This window comes from Lissotriton vulgaris, chromosome 3_1, assembly GCF_964263255.1.
Source record: "Lissotriton vulgaris chromosome 3_1, aLisVul1.2, whole genome shotgun sequence".
Taxonomy (NCBI): Eukaryota; Metazoa; Chordata; class Amphibia; order Caudata; family Salamandridae; genus Lissotriton; species Lissotriton vulgaris.
This window is the reverse complement of record NC_141689.1, coordinates 1593899624-1593913923: the sequence shown is the minus strand read 5'-3', so window position 1 is coordinate 1593913923 and position 14300 is coordinate 1593899624.

Below are 14300 nucleotides of genomic sequence, written 5' to 3'. Positions count from 1 at the left end.
TAAATAGAAAGAACATTGTCAGGGCATGACTGGCCATTTATGTTATCAGGTACTTGGCTCGGGTTGAAGTCTTAGCAGGTTGATTTTGGAAGGCCTACTGTCGTTTCAGTCACAACTCCCTGGGGTTTACTACAGCAGGCCAGTGGTAGGGCATAAATAGAGATACATTGAGAAACAGATAGAAGTGAGGTAAAGAACAAAAGAAAAGAAGAAAACTGGAGAATGCTCAAAAGGAGGAGTAAGAGAAGAAAATCTCAGAGAATGGATAGATGGGAAAAAGGTGCGATGGTGAAGGAGCAGGCTGGTTTGAATTGTTTTGCCATGGTCTTCTTTTGGGTCACAGCCAAGCCGGGGATTTTATTCAGACAAGGCCTATTATGAAAATAGTCCCATTTTATTCGCCATTGATTTTTCACGATTTTAAGAAAAATGAATATCCAACGGCGTTAAACAAAAAGACAACCCCTCTAGTAAGGATAACATTACAGTGTTCTATAATACATTGAATTGATTTCCTAATCTCCTTGAAGTTAGCAAAGCAAGGGCCCTTACATGGTTTACAAAAGCTAGTCGCTTGAAAGTAGTTTAAGTAGTCCAGGAAGAATAAATGTGTCAAACTTATAAAAGCCTTGTCTGTTCAAGTCCTTGTGGCAGGCTTCGTTTGTCTATCTGACCCTTTAGGCTGGTAAACGTTTGACTTAATTTGAAGAATAGAAGATGTGTGGCCAGAAATAGGACTACAAAAAACAGCAAATATAGAACAGTAGAATGAGGGATCAAAGGATGGAAAATTAGATTGCTTAGGTATGTTTGATAGAGGAAACATTGGGCTGGAAAGAAGGCCAACAACCAACCTGGGTGGTTTGTTTTGAACTCCAACACGGAATATGGCAAATTGAAGTGATGGATAAAAAGAATGCTATGTCCTCTAGGGCCCAAGCTACCCCATAGGCATCGGACAACTTATGATGTCACATTCGGCCTCCTTCTCTCTAAAATGTCAAGAACCCAACTTAAAAGCACTTAAAGTAAGACTGGGTAAGTTGAAGCAAACGTGTGGATACAGAATAGCCTCAACCCCTTCGCCGCGGTGAAAATTTGGCCGTGGTGCGAGGGGGGGATGGGGTTAGGCATGACGCGCAGGTACTTATGGCGGCTCACGGACATCATAAATCACGGTGGGCATGTGCTCGTGATGGCCGGGAGCCGTCAGAACTCTGCCCACTGATTAATTCTCCCACACAGGCGGGGAATTATTCATGCGTAGGTGGAGCGGCAACGTTCTGACGGCTCCCCACCGTCATGAGCACACGTTTACTGTGACTCATTACAGCCGGGAGCCGTCATGAGTACCGAAGGTGTTAAAAAAAGCACAATGCAAGTCATAGGTTTCTCTTACTTCTTTTTTTTGCTACACTAATTTCTAATAGTTTTGTGTTACGACTCTATCTTGGTTTGACTCGTACATCAGAGCATTTTTTATTTAATTACTTTTCCAGTTCATGTTAATTTGATTGCACAACTTCACTTTGTCTCTTTTAGCTTGTTGTGTTAATTTAGTTTGACTACTTTCCTAGTGTATTTGATTTCACCATGTTTTCTTCATTGCCCGCTCTCTCAGATAGGTATTCCTGCTTAGGCGGCCACAAGCCAAGAGTCACTCCCCCTGATTTGCTCAGCCATTTGATTGGTCAGTTTTGGTGCATCAGTGTAAGTGTCGCAACGAAGGAAATCTTGCCAAAGTCTGTCTGGGGCCCAGGCCTGGCATGCTGTGAGATTGCCTGGAGATTTGAACCTAAAATACCAAGCCTATCATAGTGCAACACCACTTGTTGAATTCTTTCTTAATTTTTCTACAGTTGGTGTTCCCAAATGGAACAAAGTAATGATCTTCGTTTCTGTCAATTTGTCAATTGATGCTTTTTTCACTAAAGGCACCCACAAATGGATTGAACATTGATTAGCCCACTTTATCGAGGAGTACAAAAGGAGGTGTGTGCCTGTTCTAACCTATTGCTCAGGGGTGTGGGGGTATAAGATCGTAAGATCCCTGCAGCCAGAGGAGAATATTGTCAGCAGACATATCTTCAGTTTAGCAGTTAGTTTCTCTACTCACGGTGTTCACGAGAAGCTGTACCTTGCGTATGTGGAAGATTCAATTAACCTTTCTCCTTTGTTGCGTTGGTGCTCGATTTGGTGCAATCCCCAGGTCATTTGTAACAGGGAGGTCATTAAGGATTGCTTTACCTGTGATCCAGGGTCTCGGATTTCTTGGCTACCTCTATCCCACTAACAGCCAATAAGCTGGGAAGACCTTCAGTTTTTCTTGAACCCCTGTGTCTTAAACACCCGTGAAATAGGGTGGATCAAAGTAAATTATTTAGCTCTAAGGAGGGAAGCCAGGGAAGTTGTAGAACTAACCAAGAGCACTGATTTAGAGCACCTTATGATTTGTACAACTCTGGGAGTGGAACCATATTTGGTTATGGTGGATAAACCTGTGATCGGATCTTACTAACAAAGTTTAGTTTCAGTATTATTTGAAGTTATTTTTGCTTCCCTCTAGGCCAGTTTGACAGGTCTTCCATCATGATCTGCCCATGAAATTAGTATTCTACTCAAACCTTACAGCACTTTACATTCTTCTATATATGTTTTACTGTGCATACTAAAAGATTTGTAATTCTTATATCAGGAATATCTGATTTTGACTCATGTAAGTCTGCGCTGCAATTTCTTCGGCATCCTAGTTTGCCTGTGTTGTGCTCTAATGTGAGTTAAAATCTGCCCTTCATCGCAGGGAAAAACGGCTGTTTTAATTTTCTACTTATAATTTGCATGTCAACGTGAGTTATTGGATTGACTGATCTGTCAGAGGTTTTATGTGCTTTTATATATATATATAGACGTGCTGTTTGCATATTGTATTGCTTGTATTGTTGTTTTTAAATGATCAAATAAAGGTATGCTGACTAGAACATTTAAGTATGTTAGACCTTATTTGTATGTACACAAACCTAGGTACTCACAGGGGCATATTGTTGACTTGGTTTTTGCTGTCAGAAAATGTTCACTAAATTTAGGACATCAACAGCCATCTGGTCTGAACATTTGTTTTATTTAGGTTGGAATATCTGTTGTCAGTTCCCAAAGCAATGTCCCACCGTGAAGATTGATGAAACCAAACAAGGCGAAATATAACAACAGTCCTTTGTGAATTGCCTTAGAATCCCATTAAACAATCGTTTTCCATTCATTAAGTCATCTGCCCCGATTGGTTTGCTTACACTCTCAACGGACTAGCTCCTGCTAGGTCTAAACTCGTATTTTTGAGGGTTAAAAAATACTGGGATTCTCCGTATCTCTATGTGATCCCAAAAGACAACCTACAGTGGCAAATGAGCTTGGAAATGTGACTACAATAACTCTAATTATGCACTTTTAAAACAAGGTTTCAACCAACCAGTGCTCAAAAAGACAATTTCTTCACTATTCTAGAATTTACTGCTTTGCAGGTTGCTACTACATCTCTGCCTTCCAAGAGTTGTACGTATCTTTAGCCTTTCTTTATCCTGAAGGTTTTGAACATGCGATAAAGTATTGCTGAAGATGAATCAGGGAGCATATTACCAACAACTAGCGATATTTATTGCTAAATGGGCTTCGCAAGTTTTTTTTTATCGCCAAGCATCGCCGGATATTATCACAGAGAGAACGTGCTATTAGCAACGTTTATCTCTAAAGTGATAAAATATCCGTTGATAGCAGCGAAATTCGTGAATATTGCTGAGAATACAGCGATATTCACGCATTAACGCCAATAGGGTCTTATCCATAATATCCACCTCCCATTGGATATAATGGCTAAGAACTGGTCTGAGCAGGCGTTCGCTTTTGGAGATATTTGCGCTTAGCGTGAATATTTCCTTCGCTAAGCCTGCGTTGATTTTATATGTTGCCCAAAATCCATAAGAGCAGTCACAACCCTCCAAGAAGGCTAATAGTGGCAGGTTCCCAGTCAGTGTTACAACCACTAGCAGAATACATAGATCATTTCCTAAAACCTTTTGTCCCTAAAACCAGATCCTACACACAAGATAGTAGAGATGTCATCAGTAAACTGGAAGGGAAAGAGTATAATCCACATTTAAATATCTTGGCCACTATGGATATAGAGAGCTTATATACAAGCATTCCACAAGATCAAGCTCTAACAGTGATTGAGGAGGTTTTAGAAAATCGGATCCGTCGTCACCAAGTTCCAACTAAGTTTATTCTAGATTGTGCACGGATATCCCTTGAGGAAAATTACTTTCTGTTTAACACCGACTTCTATGGTCAAGTGAAAGGTGTGGCCATGGGCGCAATTTTTGCACCAGACATAGCAAATCTGTTTGTAGCCACGTTTGAAGAAAGGTTAATTTACAACAACAACCCATTTAGTTCTAATCTAACCCAATACCTACGGTACATAGATGACGTGTGCATAGTATGGAAGGGTTCACAAGCTGAGCTGAACAATTTCCATCTTTGGCTTAACGAACAGGATCGGCACCTGCAATTTACACTAGAAAGCAATAAGGACTCAATTAGCTTCCTGGATCTGACAATAAAAAATGACGAAGGACATCTGTCTATGAGTCTCTATACCGAACTGACGGCAAGGAATACTTTATTAAAGTATAATAGCCATCACCCAAGGAATTTACGGGATAACCTTCCTTTTGGTCAATTTTTGCGTATAAGACGCAATTGTACGAAAAGGGAGGATTATTTCAGGGAGGCAAAGGTGTTATGGGAAAAATTGGTCTTGAGGTCATACCCATACAGACTGGTAAAACACGCCATGAAGCGAGCATGGTATTACGACAGACAGTCATTGTTGCACAAAGAAGAAGATACCCAAGAGAAGATGCAGGTTACACAACCTATAACATGTGTAACTACCTTTGGAACATAGTCCAATTTCATTACCAAGATAATAATACACAACTGGCATCTCATTAGAAAGGTTGAAGCACAGTTAGAAATACCTCGTTTCGCCTTTAAAAGGGGTAGAAATATGTGTGATTACCTAGTGAGGGCCTATAATGATCCAGTACCTATGACAATACAAACTCTATCGGGTCTTACCCCAGTGGTAGGACATCACCCCTGTGGTAATTGTACTGCCTGTGCTACCACCACTACGGTTTTACGCCAACATTCCAACTGTTTAACAAAAAATGATATTTCTGATATAAGTGTGGCTCACTGGTTAGAGGAGGCAGACCTGGAAGCAGTGGTCAGCCATGGACCAGGGTTAAATTCACGGCTCGCGGTCCTAAAATGTCCATAGACTCGACAATTCTCGCTTCACGGGTTCACACTCTGCGACTCTGGGCAATAGCTTGTTTAATCTCCACAACGGCCCCTCGCGGCAGGATGCCTGGCTTTCACCTTGCGGATACCCTGCCGGGGTTATCTCACAAGGGAATACCAGGACGGGTTCCCTAAGCAAGCGCTTAGAAACCGCTCGGTGATTTGTGCTATATAAATTCCTGTACATTTACATTTACATTGTGTGCAGTGTCCATGCTCTCTAACATATATTGGAAAAACAACTCAGGAAGTTAGGAAGCGTATTTTACAGCATCAGTCGCAAATTCGTTGCAATGTGCTGACTGCGCCTTTTGTTGAACATTACCAACAAATGTCCCACATGCCTACACAAATGAAATGGTTTGTATTGGAAGTGGTGAAGAATACAAGAAGGCGGACTAATGTGGATCGTTTGCTCACATAGAGAGAAAACAAATGGATATGGACATACAATACAGTTGAAAACGGATTAAATTCAGTTATTCAATGGCACACTCTAGCGACTTTACAGTAAAAGATTGGGTTGCAATTTGATGTAGTTGTGGTATGTTACTATTCATTCTCCCTGAATTCATGGTTTCTGAATATATCTATATGAATTAATCGTTTGAATATTAGAAGATTATATCCTTTGGTTCTTCTTATCCACATGGCCTTATAATTATCAATGACTCCACTGCCCCTCAAAATTCACTGGTGTATATTGAATCTATGTGGTTTTAAAACTTGGTAGAGAATAGGCCCCTTTTTTGATAACTTATTTTTCGTGTAGGCTGTTCTGCTTAACATTCTGTTGTTTGGAATAGTATGAATAACTTTTTTTTTAGATTTTATCTTGAGACATAAAATAAGAAATCTAAAGCTTTGAAGTTGTTTTAAAAAAACATGAGATATATGTTTTTTGAGATATTGTAAATTTGTATTTGTTGAAAACTATTACTTTGGTAGTGATTTACATCCGGCAGTAGGACTATTTGGGGTCTTTACGATCTTGTATTCCCTAAGATGCTTGCTTCTTCGACAGAAGATAACTCACTAGAAGATGGCCGCCATAGTCACCCGATGAGTGACGTCATCGATAATAGCGCGAACACTCGCTTTTTACATTTAGTTACGGCATGAAGGCGTGTTTTCCACTCGGTCTTGGCAGTTCGAGGGAATGGACTCAATGATACGGGTCCAGTTATTGAAGTTCACCTAAGTGAAGCTGCGCGTTTTGTTTAATATTCTTCTGATATGACTGCCCCGGGTACTATGGGTTGAGGCCATATAAGATGACTTTGAGTAAGACGCTGTATATTTTATTATAGGTGATGAGAAGCTCGATGTAAATATACTGTGAGTACACATTTTTTTATTTTATTTAACACAACACTTGAGGTGTCATGGGGTTATCAAGTAGAAGGCATGGCCAGTGTTGAATTTTGAGTTTTGTATATTGTGTTGTTGTAGGTAATAGGTGATCACTTTGTGAAGATAAATGTGAGTATTGCGTTTGACTAAGTGTTGTATATAGCTTTTTGAGTGGTTAGAGGAGTATCTATACTAAGGACTTTCTAAATGTCTATCAACCAGAATTGCTTTGGAGTGGTACTTCCAGTTAGCATGGAGACGTTTCCTGTTACTCTCACACTTCATTGTAAATGTTGTGGAATTTTTGGTTGATCTTAACCCCTTCCATGCTGATGACGAACCCCAGCCGTCATGTACTACGATGCTCGTGTGCTGATGACGGCTGGGGTTCGTCACGGCCCGCCCCCTGTTCGTGCTGTTTACAGCATACCAGGGGAATCGCGGTCGCATGGAAGGGGTTAACACAGTTTGGCACAAAATAGATGGAGGCATGTTTATAGGGTATTTGGTGTGACACTGCTGGTAATTTGAGTTGGTTGAAGCCACTAGGGTGTTTTGTTAGTATTGTTGCCTTTCTGTGTGAAGCAAATACGATACCTTTCTATGCAGGGATTATTAAGTGTAAGTTTGTTCTTTTATATTAGATGTATATATGTGCAACTACATCGTCCTGATGATGGTCCTGTGGATCTCGTAGACCAACGGGGTACCGAAACGTCGACGCCTAACACTGTTTTGCTTATTTGTTTTTTGACTATGCGTCTGATAAAATGCTATGTTTGATTTTGATTTTGATCTAATATGGTATTTCAATTGTCCATAAATTCAGCACAAGGTGTTTCTACACTACTGTAAACAAGTGAATTAATTGCGGTATTGTGTTCGTTGCCAAATATCAAAAGATATATTTAAAAGAATATACAAAAATAATAAATATCATGTTTTGATATACTTGGGTATATGTATACGTTTATATACTTCTTTCCTGCAGGTGTTGAACTATTGATCACATATGTGGCATAAATCTGAATAACAAGGAAATGGAAATGGTTCCTCGAGGGACAACTGTATTTTGTTATTGCGTTGATAATAGGCAATAGCAATGTTAGTGACTGTTTTTAGTCGCTAACAGGTTGGGTACGCCCACTTTGCATGCCATTAGCGATAAACATCGCTGACATGCAAAGCGGGCCCCAAACCGCTCGCTATCGCCTATAAGCTGTCGCTAACTGCTGTTAGCAACAGCTTGCTAATAGGGTGATAGAATTATTGCCGCTTAGCGCCCGAAAACGGCTGCTAAAGAGACGATAATCTCTTATCGCCCTCCTGGATAATATGCCCCCAGGTGCTTTGCATATGGCTTTTTGATTCAGTGATCCCCATGTATCCGAGCAACACCATTGCTATATGAACCGATAGGATGTGTCTTGTTCTGCTGACTGGATTGTGAGATGTGTATACTTTTTAATTTTCTTTTCTGCCATTCCAGTTAAATTCTCACTCATAAAATAGGATTAAAAGTCTTTTTGAAAGTGGTGAATGGAATAACAAAGTGGAGAAAAAAAGCTATGTCTGCGGTGTTTCTGAAGAAAGAGGACAGGATACATGTCAGATTTTCAGAATTTCCAATGGAAGTAAATGAAACCTATTTCGTTTGTCTCTGGAAGTATCCTGAAAATATGGCATGTGTCAGGCCCGGCTGAACATTCAATACGCTGTCATATAAAGTGTAAACTATGATTGACCACATGAACTCACACATTCAGGTTTTCTTAAATGTTTTCAAATCATATTGTGCTCGATGTAGTAAACAATTTTGTGTCGCAAACCCGGTGATTTTTGAACTCAGAGGATTTGTGAATGCAAAATGTCATGTGCAATACATTTAAACAATTTTGTGAGTTAGAAAATGATTTCTGATTCACAGAAAAGGCATTTGTGATCCATTCTGAATTACAATTCAGGAGGGTTGTGAATAGGGGTATCCACTCCTAACTGCGAATTGCAATGATATGTGTCAATGGTTTGCGACCGCAATTGAAGTAACAAATCATTGATCAGTTACCAACACCTCAAAAGAGTTGGTAACTGATTTGCAAAGGAGAAAGGGTCCTATTGCAAGACTTTGACCTGTGTGAATCGTGCAATGCAACCTCGGTTGGAGCAGGCACTGGTCAAGGCAATCATTGCTTGCTCTCCCCATTTATTCCCATATTGAAACCATTTTTATAAGGCAGCACTGGTTCCTTTAAGGAGCATGGACTGTTTATTTAAAAAAGCTTTGCTTGGAAATTCAAAAACAGCAATGATGGACTAATCTTTCTCGTAGACCACCATCCATTTACTTGTAGTCAATTCCATGGGGTCGCAAATAGGACCTGCCTAATCAGTATTGCTTAGGCAGGTCGTTCTGTGACCCCCTGCACCTAGAGATTTCGTGACACAACCTAATAGTACATAGTTTGAATAGCAAAATGAAAGACAGGTTGAAACATTTTGGTTTGCCGTTTGGCGACAAAATGTTGTGAACTGTAGTGTATCAGGCACATAACCCTTAAGTCAATGTGTAGTTCAGTTTATGCTGCAAAACCCAGCGTTTTGTCAGTAAGCTTTCCATATGTTTCTTCTGAGGGGGAGTTCCAACCTCACCAGGTAGGGGATGTGGAGGAGTATATTGTGCCTGGCACACGAAAAAAGTATTGAAACATTTGATTAGTGCTCATCCGGACATTTTAGATTATTACACAATTTCTATAAAAATTATTCTATAAAGTTCATCTTGTTGCTCTGTCTTTTCCATTGTAGATTTTGATCTTGCTTGCATAGCTTGTGTGGTTGAATTTTAAGCCCAAATAATGTCAATGTTCACCAAATGCCCAAAAGTACATTAGAGTTTATTTTTCTGGAGCAAAAGTATGTGAATCAGAAATATAAATGTTAGACTAATTGTTAGTTTTTCAGATAACTACATTATCCCTCATGTAATCAATCATCTTGAATAAAGTATGCAATTCGGCCTAATTTGAGTTCTACAAAACTTAGAAAGTCATCACAATCTGTTAAGTACCACACTGACAAATGAGTGCTGTTCTTTCAGAAACAAGGAGCATAGAACATGTGAATTTGATGGGAACGTTCACTGACCTTCTAGCAGTCATATAGCCATCTTTTTTTGGTTATAAAGCTACCGCTGAGGTTATGTCAAGGTCATGGAGTCTCATAGAAATCTTTTCAGGGTACTCACCAAGGTCAACTATAAAAAGTCATTTTTTCTGATTTTCCAGACGCAATCAAATGCCATAGAACCATATAATTCCAACATGATCATTTAGGTGTTTTGACAAAGAGTGTCCACAAGTTAAATCTTTGGTCCAGAAATGACAATGATAGAGTAAATCACTCTTCTGCCAATATGGTGTCTGTAACCAACTCTAGTACTCTGGCCATTTGAACTGAGGGAATTAAATATTATACTGTGGTAAGTGTGTGGGTGAAGGAATCAGTTCCTTTCAAGAAAATAAATTCAGAACACCCTGGAAGGAGGTTTATTAGATGACCGGGTCAGTTACCTAGTGGTTGACTCACTTTTCCTCATGACTAATTGCTGTGGAAAAAACTAGCAACCTTTTACTACAATACTCAGCAGCATAACTACAGTTTCAAGAAGGCTTGTCCTGTGATATTTTGCAAGCAGTCAAACTTAATGGTCTAAGGCTGTTTTATCTCTCTGCTTTCTACAGGACACATGATTTTGGTGCACACCAATTGCAAAACATTTCTGCTTCCGATCAAAGTTTCCACAAGTTTCTTTTGTTTACCGAATCGCTATTTGGGAATCACAAAATGCTACGTGTAGGAAGGTAGATATCTGACTATGGTTACCCCCAAACTTTTTGCCTGGTGTTTAGCTGGTTTTTGACTTAGTTGGCCTGGGATCCTGCTATTCAGGGCCCCAGGCTGATTGCTCTCTCCTTAAAATGGACTCCATGTACCTTAGGTGCATAACACAATTGGAATTGGTTCACCTTATAGGCCCCTGTAACAGTGTACCATAGGTACCCAGGGCATAGGTGTAGCCAAGGCCTACCAGGGGCTGCAGCATGTATTGTGCCACCCCTGGCCTGGCCTCCATATTTGACACAACTGGCTGATCACTCAGCTGGGGTAAGTTGGTGTAATCACCTCTTACTTAGGTACAGTATGCCTGTGCCTAACCCTAAACTGGACACATATGTTCCTATCAGCCACTCCTATGGAAGGCCTCATCAATCCTGGAGGCAGAGTGCTTGGAAATATGTGACATGGTGCTCTAGCATGAGCTGAGCCTGTCTGCAGCTGTCGGGAACCACTCCCTAAGCTGTTCCGGGATATTGCCATACCATATACTCTTAAGTGCATTATAATCCTTGCGGTTAAATGCTATCTTTGGTTTGGCTTTATCAAAACATGTCGAGTAAGGTGTCATACGAATTGGAATACTATCCCCTCACCAGTTCTGGCGACGGGGATAGCATTCCACCCTTCTAGAGGGACACGACATGTGTGTAGCCTTAACCCTGGTTAAAGTTAAACAGAGCCTCAGCATCACAAAATGGATGCTGCCACCACAGACACGAGTCTGACCCCCTGCTGCTGGGAGTCCTTCCAGCGAGGAGGGCCTGGACAAAGGGTTTCCTGCCTGGGGAGGTGCGAGCACCACCCCAGACAGGGTTTTGTGTATTGGGTAGGACAGGGCTGAATAGATTGAGACATGCCTGGGGCACACAAGGTGTCCCTGTGCAGAAGCCAGCCCAAACCGGTTCTGGGGCTTTCCAGCCCCAGTCCTGGCGAGGAGCTGGACAAAGGAGAGGGGGTGTAACCACCCCCCTTCCTGGTCCCACCCATAGGGGAGGGACCTAGCAGGAGATCCACCCCTCAGATGGGAATAAGAGGGGGAGCAGTGCCATTGCACAGCAGATCATCCTGAAATCAACTTTAAACAAGAAGAAGACTGGACTTCGACATTCTGCTGCACAGAAGACTGAAGAGAATCTCCCTTGTGGCCTAGGAGGGGCCACCCTGTGAACACAGGCATCACCCAGCACCTCGACGTCTGCTTTGCCGCCGCCTCCCGCCGGAGCCCGAGTGCAGAGCCTGACAAGACACAGCTTCCCAGACTTCTCCCAGCCCGATTCACAGTCCCTGCAAAGAAGGGACCCGTGGAGGCACCGAGAGACGTGGGAGCGGCCATCTTGAAAGACCCTCGAGACGTTGACTGCGCAGCACCCGAGGCACCCTCGACTCTGTGCTTTGGGGTTTGAGAAGCCCCACAACCGAGCAGCATTTGCACCAAATATCAGCCCTCCAGCATCTCCACGGTCTGCGTGGGGCCCTTTTGCTTTTTGCCACTCGACTCGCCATCCCGACCGCTTGTCACGTGGTCAGCGGCCATCTTGGCAACGAAACCTACAATTTACACTGTGGGTCTGGTTGCTCCAGACCTGCCCTCGCTCCTGTAGAAAGGAGTACCCACTCTGACCTTGCTGGTTCGAGTAATAAGCCTTTTTTACTTTCCCCGTGGCTTGCATTAGCCAAGGCTTGTTTGCTTCAATCGAGTTGCCAACACCGCCATCAGCTAGAGCCTTCGAGGAACAGCTCGTGATCGACTCCTGGACGTCCTTGACCTCTTCGTGTCCACGTGGCTGCAGAGAGAAGCAACCCCTGATCACCTGTTTGCACCCGACTTTGCCTGGTTCCAATCTGGTTCCACGGTGGTCACTGGTCAGTGACTTTGAACATTGTCCCCTCTGCTTTCAGGTCTTCACCACTTCAGATCCACCCTTGGATCCACCGGACACTTCTCCTTCACATCGCCTGCAGCATCTTCAGCTTCAAGCGCCAAGAACCTGCGTGTCAGAACCCGACGCCACTTCGACCCTGTGCACCCACTTCCTGTGGGTGAGGTAACATTGCAAAGCCGGTGTCCCTACACTGGTACACACCTCTAGGGTCTGTGTCTTAAGTTTTGTTCCTCTAGGTTCAGCGGAAGTGCCCTTAAACTAACTTTGTGTACTTTTTACGCACCATAGACTTTACATTGGAAAGTGCGTGCACTTTGAACACTGCACCCGAGTCCCGTGGGCCTTTCCCGACTTAGTCATTGCCAGTCTCGAATAGCTCCAGCGATTCCCAAGGCCCTAGGCCTCTTCCCTTTCCTATTGGTATCTCTTATACCACTTTCTTAGTATATGGTTTAGGTGGCCCCTAGGGCTCATCCATATTGTGCAACTTTTGTGTATTTTAAACTGTCTTGTGATTTAACGCTTGTGCTTCTGTGCTCATAAAGAGTCCAGGGGATTTTATAGTTAATAAATCAATATATATTTTCAATATATATCTGTGTGGTGTCCCTTTCATTTGGTATTCAAGGGGGTTGTGTATGGTATAACAGCTGGCTTCACATGCCTTTCAGAGTTTAGCCTAAGACTGCTTTGTCCACGTTACCACTAGGATAACTGGTCTACAAGGTTGAATTACAACCATCATCATAAGGGTTGCTTGGCATGGTACAAAGTGATCACTAGAATTAGTGAGCATTATATACCAGGCCAACTTCTCACATTGGTGAGCAGCGGATTGGGATCTGAGCTTGCTGTTGTTTTACCATTACAATCTTTGAGATTATCATTTGAAAGATCATACAGGTACCTGCTAGGTACATATAAAACAAGACTAGTATACTTAAGTTCTACTGAACTTAGTTGTTGTAGAGCAAAGGGAGTAGCACACCCTAGCTACAACTACTAGATAGGTTTAGTAGGTAAACACCAGTATAGGTAGATTGCAACACATCCACCCACACTAGAGCTATGTCTGGAGCAGAGGGGTCCAGTGGACTTACTCCTGTTGAGAGTGACCCTCCAAGGGCACCATCCAAATTTGCTATTTTTTCCTTTAAGGAATTAAGACAGCTTTGTGTCTTAAGGGGTCTGAAGACAGGGCCTTCTCCTACTACAGACCACCTAAGAGAGCTCTTAGACCAGTCTGAGACTCTAAAGCCCTCTAAAGCAAACCCCACAGGGAATGCTGAAGGAGGCCATCCCTCAGAGGATGACACTGTAGACACCCCTGCCCCTATCATCCTGGTAGATGAGGAAGCCTCCACCACTGGAGCTCCTCAGGTAGATGAGGAGGAAGAGGAAGAGGAAGAGGAGGAGGTGGAAAGCAGTAAGTCAGATGATGACAGAAATAGTCAGGTGCTGGTCAGTAGACTGAACCAGGCTAACTTAAGCTTACTTGGGAATGAATCAGGTAACAACCCATTCAGACCCCCCGGTGGACTTAACCAGAGGCCTAGGAAGAGAAGGACTCACTCAGGTGACTCTGACAACTCCCATGCTTCTAGAGGCTCTCATGGTCACTCTAGAAGAGAGATGACTAGCCCTCAGAGAAGGGAACATGAGGCCAAAATGAGAGAGGCTGCTTTGAGGATCCAGAGACAAGAGTTAGAAGTTGCCCTGGCCCAAGAGAAACTTGCTAGAGCAAGACAGCCTAGAGAGAGTGGATTAGGATCCACTGGTGGCAGCACTATCCAGAAGGATAAAGAC